The following is a 6,952-nucleotide window of genomic DNA, read 5'->3' as shown; positions in this document are numbered from 1 at the left end:
GGAGAGAGAGAGTGAGACAGGGTGGGAGAGAGAGAGTGAGAGAGGGTGGGAGAGAGAGAGTGAGAGAGAGGGTGGGAGAGTGAGAGAGGGTGGGAGAGTGAGAGAGGGTGGGAGAGTGAGAGAGGGTGGGGAGAGAGGAGAGTGAGAGAGGGTGGGAGAGTGAGAGAGGGTGGGAGAGTGAGAGAGGATGGGGAGAGTGAGAGAGGGTGGGAGAGTGAGAGAGTGAGAGAGGGTGGGAGAGAAAGAGTGAGAGAGGGTGGGAGAGTGAGAGAGGGTGGGAGAGTGAGAGAGGGTGGGAGAGAGAGAGTGAGGGAGGGTGGGAGAGTGAGATAGGGTGGGAGAGTGAGAGAGGGTGGGAGAGGGAGAGAGGGTGGGAGAGAGAGAGTGAGAGAGGGGTGGGAGAGTGAGAGAGGGTGGGAGAGAAAGAGTGAGAGAGGGTGGGAGAGTGAGAGAGGGTGTGGAAGAGTGAGAGAGGGTGGGAGAGAGAGAGTGAGGGAGGGTGGGAGAGTGAGATAGGGTGGGGAGAGTGAGAGAGGGTGGGAGAGTGAGAGAGGGTGGGGAGAGAGAGAGAGAGAGAGAGAGAGAGAGAGAGAGAGAGAGAGAGAGAGAGAGAGAGAGAGACAGAGAGAGAGAGAGAGACACAGAGAGAGACAGAGGGAGTGAGAGAGACAGAGGGAGTGAGAGAAACAGAGGGAGTGAGAGAAACAGAGAGAAACGGAGAGAAACAGAGAGAGACTGATGGAGAGGTGTGTGTGTGTGTGTGTGTGTGTGTGTGTGTGTGTGTGTGTGTGTGTGTGTGTGTGTGTGTGTGTGTGTGTGTGTGTGTGTGTGTGTGTGTGTGTGTGTGTGTGTGTGTGTGTGTGTGTGTGTGTGTGTGTGTGTGTGTGTGTGTGTGTGTGTGTGTGTGTGTCGGATGACCTCAAAAAAACAAAAGCCAGATGTGAATGATTCTGAACGCATTAACCAGTGTCAGGATGCCCCTCTTAACAATTTTCAAAGCAGCAATCCCGCCTGGGATCTTACCTGATCCGCAGTCTCTCAAGGTAGTATACTGAGGGGAGGTGTTCCTTACCTGTCTTCTAATGTCCCCCGTGTGAAACTTGAGAGTCAGATCTGAAGAAAGCAGAATAGGTTATTTCGGTGTAGGTATAGGGAGACAGACAGAGAGGGAGGCAGACAGAGAGGGAGGGGAGGCAGAGAGGAAGGCAGACAGAGAGGGAGGCAGACAGAGAGGGAGGCAGACAGAGAGGGAGCAGACAGAGAGGGAGGGAGGCAGAAAGGGAGGGAGGCAGAGAGGGAGGGAGCAGAGAGGGAGGCAGACAGAGAGGGAGGCAGAGTGATGAGGGTGGGAGAGTGATAGAGGGTGGGAGAGTGAGAGAGGGGTGGGAGAGTGAGAGAGGTGTGGGAGAGAGAGTGAGAGAGGGTGGGAGAGAGAGTGAGAGGGGGTGGGAGAGAGAGGGTGGGAGAGTGAGAGAGGGTGGGAGAGGGGTGGGAGAGTGAGAGAGGGTGGGAGAGACAGAAGAGAGTGAGAGACAGAGTGTGAGAGACAGAGAGAGTGAGAGAGACAGAGAGAGTGAGACAGAGAGAGTGAGAGAGACAGAAGTGAGAGAGACAGAGAGAGTGAGACAGAGAGAGTGAGAGAGAGAGTGAGAAAGAGAGAGAGAGAGAGAGAGAGAGAGAGAGAGAGAGAGAGAGAGAGAGAGAGAGAGAGGAGAGAAACAGAGAGAGGACAGAGAGAGACAGAGAGAGACTGATGGAGAGTGAGAGAGAGAGAGGGAGAGAGAGGGTGGTTGACTGACTCACCGGGCCCGGGACGTCAACCCCCGGCAGACCCCCTGTTGGCGGCCTTGTCCCTCATTCTCTCTCTACTTCCCCCCCCCCCCCATTTTCTCTCCCTTCCCTCCCCACCCCCATTCTCGCAATCCCCCTCTTCTCTCTCCCCACCCATCTCCCTGTCCCCCCCTCCATTCTCTCCCCCCCATTCTCTCCCCCCCTCCATTCTCTCTCTGACCTGCACAGACGCACACAGATAGACCAACAAAGACACTGACCACGCACAGACACCCACACAGTCACTGATACACCACACACACACACACTCTCCCCCCCCCCCCCCCCATCCCCAACACACACACACGGGCAGGGGGTAACAGGGGCAGGGGTTGACAGGGGGTGACAGAGGCAGGGGTTGGACAGGGCAGGGGGTGACAGGGCGGGGGTTGACAGGGCGGTGACAGAGGCAGGGGTGACAGGGGGTGATATGGACAGGGGGTGGCAGGGGGTGACAGAGGCAGGGGGTGACAGAGGCAGGGGGTGACAGGGGGTGACAGAGGCAGGGGGTGGCAGGGTGACAGATGCAGGGGGTGAAAGGGGCAGGGGGTGGGGACTGGGGGTGACAGAGGCAGGGGGTGACAGGGGCAGGGGGTGACAGAGGGTGACAGAGGCAGGGGGTGGCAGGGGTGAGCACGGGGTGGCAGGGGTGGCAAGGGTGACAGGGCAGGGGGTGAAAGGGTAAGGGGGTGACAGGGCAGGTGGTGACAGGGGGTGACAGGCAGGGGGTGAGAGGGGGTGACTGGGGGTGACAGGGGGTGGCAGGGGGTTGGCAGGGGGTGACAGGGCAGGGGGTGAAAGGGGCAGGGGGTGACAGGGACAGGGGGTGACCGGCAGGGGGTGACAGGGGGTGACTGGGGGTGACAGGGGCAGGGGTGAAAGGGGCAGGGGGTGACAGAGGCAGGGAGTGACAGGGGTTGACAGAGGCAGGGGGTGACAGAGGCAGGGGGTGACAGGGGGTGACAGAGGCAGGGGGTGGCAGGGGGTGACAGATGCAGGGGTGAAAGGGGCAGGGGGTGACTGGGGGTGACAGAGGCAGGGGGTGACAGGGGCAGGGGGTGACAGAGGCAGGGGGTGACAGAGGGTGACAGAGGCAGGGGGTGGCAGGGGTGACACGGGGTGGCAGGGTTGGCCAGGGGTGACAGGGGTAGAGGGTGAAAGGGGCAGGGGGTGATAGGGACAGGGGGTGGACCGGCAGGGGGTGGGACAGGGGTGACTGGGGGTGACAGGGGCAGGGGGTGAAAGGGGCAGGGGGTGACAGAGGCAGGGAGTGACAGGGGTTGACAGAGGCAGGGGGTGACAGGGGCAGGGGGTGATATGGACAGGGGGTGGCAGGGGGTGACAGGGGCAGGGGTGACAGGGGATGAAAGGGGAAGGGGGTGACAGAGGCAGGGGGTGACAGGGGGTGACAGAGGCAGGGGTGACAGGGGCAGGGGTTAACAGGGGTGATATGGACAGGGGGTGGCAGGGGGTGACAGGGGCAGGGGTGACAGGGGCAGGGGATGAAAGAGGCAGGGGGTGACATGGGCAGGTGGTGACAGGGAGTGACAGGCAGGGGGTGACAGGGGTGACCTGGGGGTGACAGGGGGTGGCAGGGGTTGGCAGCGGGTGACAAGGGGCAGGGGCTGAAAGGGGCAGGGGGTGACAGGGGCAGGGGGTGACAGGGGTGACAGGCAGGGGGTGACAAGTGGTGACTGGGGGTGGCAGGGTTGGCAGGGGGTGACAGGGGCAGGGGGTGAAAGGGGGCAGGGGGTGAAAGGGGCAGGGGGTGACAGGGGGGTGACAGAGGAAGGGGGTGACAGGGGCATTGGGTGACAGGGGTGATATGGACAGGGGGTGGCAGGGGGTGACAGGGGCAGGGGGTGACAGGGGGTGAAAGGGGCAGGGGGTGACAGAGGCAGGGGCTGACAGGGGGTGACAGAGGCAGGAGCGACAGGGGCAGGGGTGACAGGGGTGATATGGACAGGGGGTGGCAGGGGGTGACAGGGGCGGGGGTGGACAGGGGCAGGGGGTGACAGAGGGTGACAGAGGCAGGGGGTGGCAGGGGTGACAGGGGGTGGCAGGGGTTGGCAGGGGGTGATGGGCAGGGGGTGACAGGGGCAGGGGTGACAAGGGCAGGGGGTGACAGGGGTCAGGTGGTGACCCCAGGCTGGCCGCCATGCCCCATCAGCATCTTGTCCTTACCTTATTCCCAGGCTTCCAGGCAGGAGGCAGTCCACAGACGTCTCTGAAGCTTTCTCCGCCGGGGAGTTGGCTCCGCCCCTGCTGTGCTCTCCACATCCCACACATGGCACGAGTGCATGATGACTGCGCCTGGCCCACCGTACAGCCCCAGCAGGCCAGCTCTTCCTTCAGCCATGCTTGCCACATCCGCCCGCCACCGCGCTCACAACTCCCGGTCACACGCTTGCTACCGCCGCCCACAGGCGCTCGCCAACACACACGCCCTCTGCAGGGATCACTGCATTCAGGGGATCTCTTGTGTCCCCTGCGATCCCAGTGATTTGGATCTAGGGGAGAAACCCAGTGCTTCTGCTGTTCTCCTCCTTGTACAATACATTATGCAGGAGGCTTGTGACTTCCAGGTCTGAGACCTATGGGATAGATATATATATCTTGTGTCCCTCCTCCCGGAGGGGGCATGATAGTGACTTCCATGCTGCAGTGCTGGAGAGGGAAAGCTCATCATTCATGTAAGCTTGAGAGCTGAACACACACACACACACCACCCCAGGTTTACCAGGCTTCAAGGAGAATGTCTCCGCCGGTTTTGACTCCGCCCCCGTGTCCTTCCCACACACGGCACGAGTGCAGATTGACTGCACCCGGCCACCGTACGCCTCCAGCCCCTGCAGGCCAGATTTGCTTCCGCCCATGCTACTCGCTTCCCCCACACCCGCGCTCGCTTCTCCCGCGGCCAAAACTTTTAACCGCCGCCCACGCGCTCTGCCGACACACACGACCGCCGCGCTGGTTGTGAGCGGGCCGCAAAAATATCCGTTGGCCCGCGGGCCGCATGTTTTACATGCTTGGCATACAGAGTCACAGGGGGCTATGCACTAAGCAGTGATAAGTTGTTTTAAGAGTGCAAAGTGCTTTAAGAACGTGATATTGTGCTCAGCGCGATTCTCAGAGCAGTGATAACTGGGACTTTGCACTCTAAATGGCCTTTTTCAAGAAATGTATCTAAGTCCCACAAAGCTCGTACGATCAGCTATATGCACTGATTTCTGCCAGTCTGCGCGATTCTCAAGCTACGATAAATGATCATGCTTTAAAAATGCGCCGAAAAAAGCACGCCAGGTCAAGGCAGATGCAAAAGGAGCAGGACTTAGAAAAATGTCTTTGTCACCTTTTTGCAGTCACCCTATCCATACAACAGGCTGGCAGGTGTCCCCGGGTGATCCCCGCAGGAGTTCGGGTGTGCCTGCGGGCATCCGGGGGGTCCCCACGGGTGTCCGCGAGCTTGCGGTACCAATGGTGTGCCCCAAAAAATAAACAATATTTGTAAATAAATACACCCCCCCTGCCCCCTAACACATACAATACAGTAATGGGCAAAATTACTATTATCCACATATGGATAATAATGCATTTGCCCATTTCAAATACATAAGTCACAATAAATACAGTAAATACATATTGCACTTACCTTTTCCAGGCACCCACGATGAAGACCGTCTTCATCCTCATCCTGCCCATGTCCCCCTTCGATGCTGCAAAACATACACAAGAATTACAAGAGCTAATGTAATTCCCCTAACCCCTTAATCACCTTAGCGGTTACTAACTGCTATAGTCATTAAGGGTTAACCCACCCTCACCCACCACTTGGGAGGCCTAAACACCCTCCCACACTACCCACCCCGTGAGGCCTAACCACCCTCACCCACTACCCACCGGGAGGCCTACCCACCCTGGCTTGGGGACAATACCCCCTTCCCCCACCCCCGCTACCCACAATAAACATCACTATATTTTCCAAACAATTTAAATTCCATCATTCTACAGTGAGAAGATTATTCAAAAGTGGAAGTGTTTTATTTTGTTTTGCCCCATTCCCATAAGTGTTTATTCGTGATATTTTTGTAATTCAAGCTGTGTGTGTTCTTTGTAAATAAATCACAATTTATTTATTTCACATTTTATTCAATCAAAGGATCCAGGTATTAAATTTGTCAGTAAGCACTGGTGTCCTGTGACAGACTTATTTACTGGAGTCAGCGGCGGGATCTGATTGAATCTATGATATAGTATCTTGCTATAGCATAGCGTGGAGGCTCTCAGTTAAGAGCTCCCAAAGCATGAAATAGCACACACGCGAATTACAGGAGAAGTGAATAACACAGTCCCTCTATTTCACGGTAGACCAAACTTATTAACACTTTAATTACTGGGATCATTGATTGAGAAAAGCCGAGAGATAAAATAATTCATTTATTCACATAAAGAACGTACCCAACTATGTTACACAAATTATAGGAAAAAGACACACTTACTTTGGAAACTGTGATAACAAAACTAATCTTTCTTAGTTGCAAACACACTGCAAAATAATCCAGGGCACTTTTCATTTCTGTGGCCTCTTGCTGTTGGTTCCTCTGAGAAATGTAGACGATTTACTCAGAGCTGAAACTCCTCAAATGGGACTGAATCTCAGGTGAATCACACAAGATGGAACTGATGAATCTCTTTACATGATAGAACTGATGGAGCTGACTTCCCCACTGACTGCACAAACTTTAAAAAACTTCACAGGTCCTATTTCCATAATGTACAGCCAATCTCTGGTGTGGGAATTTTATCCCTGGCCACTCACACGCTTTGCCAGGTGGATAACACCTAGCGAACCTGGCTTCAGAAAAGTGACAGAGCATGTGCACGAACCACCATTTTGCTCACTCATTTCGAAACCCCCCCCACCTGTCACTTGGCATATGCATCCTGCTTTCTTAAGGATGCTGATCAGTCTGCCTCACTCCTGCCTGTGAACAAAAGGTTTAACACCTCTAGAACAAAGGTCCCTTTGAACAGAGGACACAGCCTTTCCTGCTAACACAACAGATCGCACCTCTGGACAAATGTCTCTTTCATCTATTAGGCCTAAGCCCCCTGCTGGGTC

Source organism: Ascaphus truei, chromosome 13 (assembly GCF_040206685.1).
Source record: "Ascaphus truei isolate aAscTru1 chromosome 13, aAscTru1.hap1, whole genome shotgun sequence".
Lineage (NCBI taxonomy): Eukaryota > Metazoa > Chordata > Amphibia > Anura > Ascaphidae > Ascaphus > Ascaphus truei.
The sequence above is the reverse complement of the archived record's forward strand: the minus strand, read 5'-3'. Positions refer to the sequence as shown.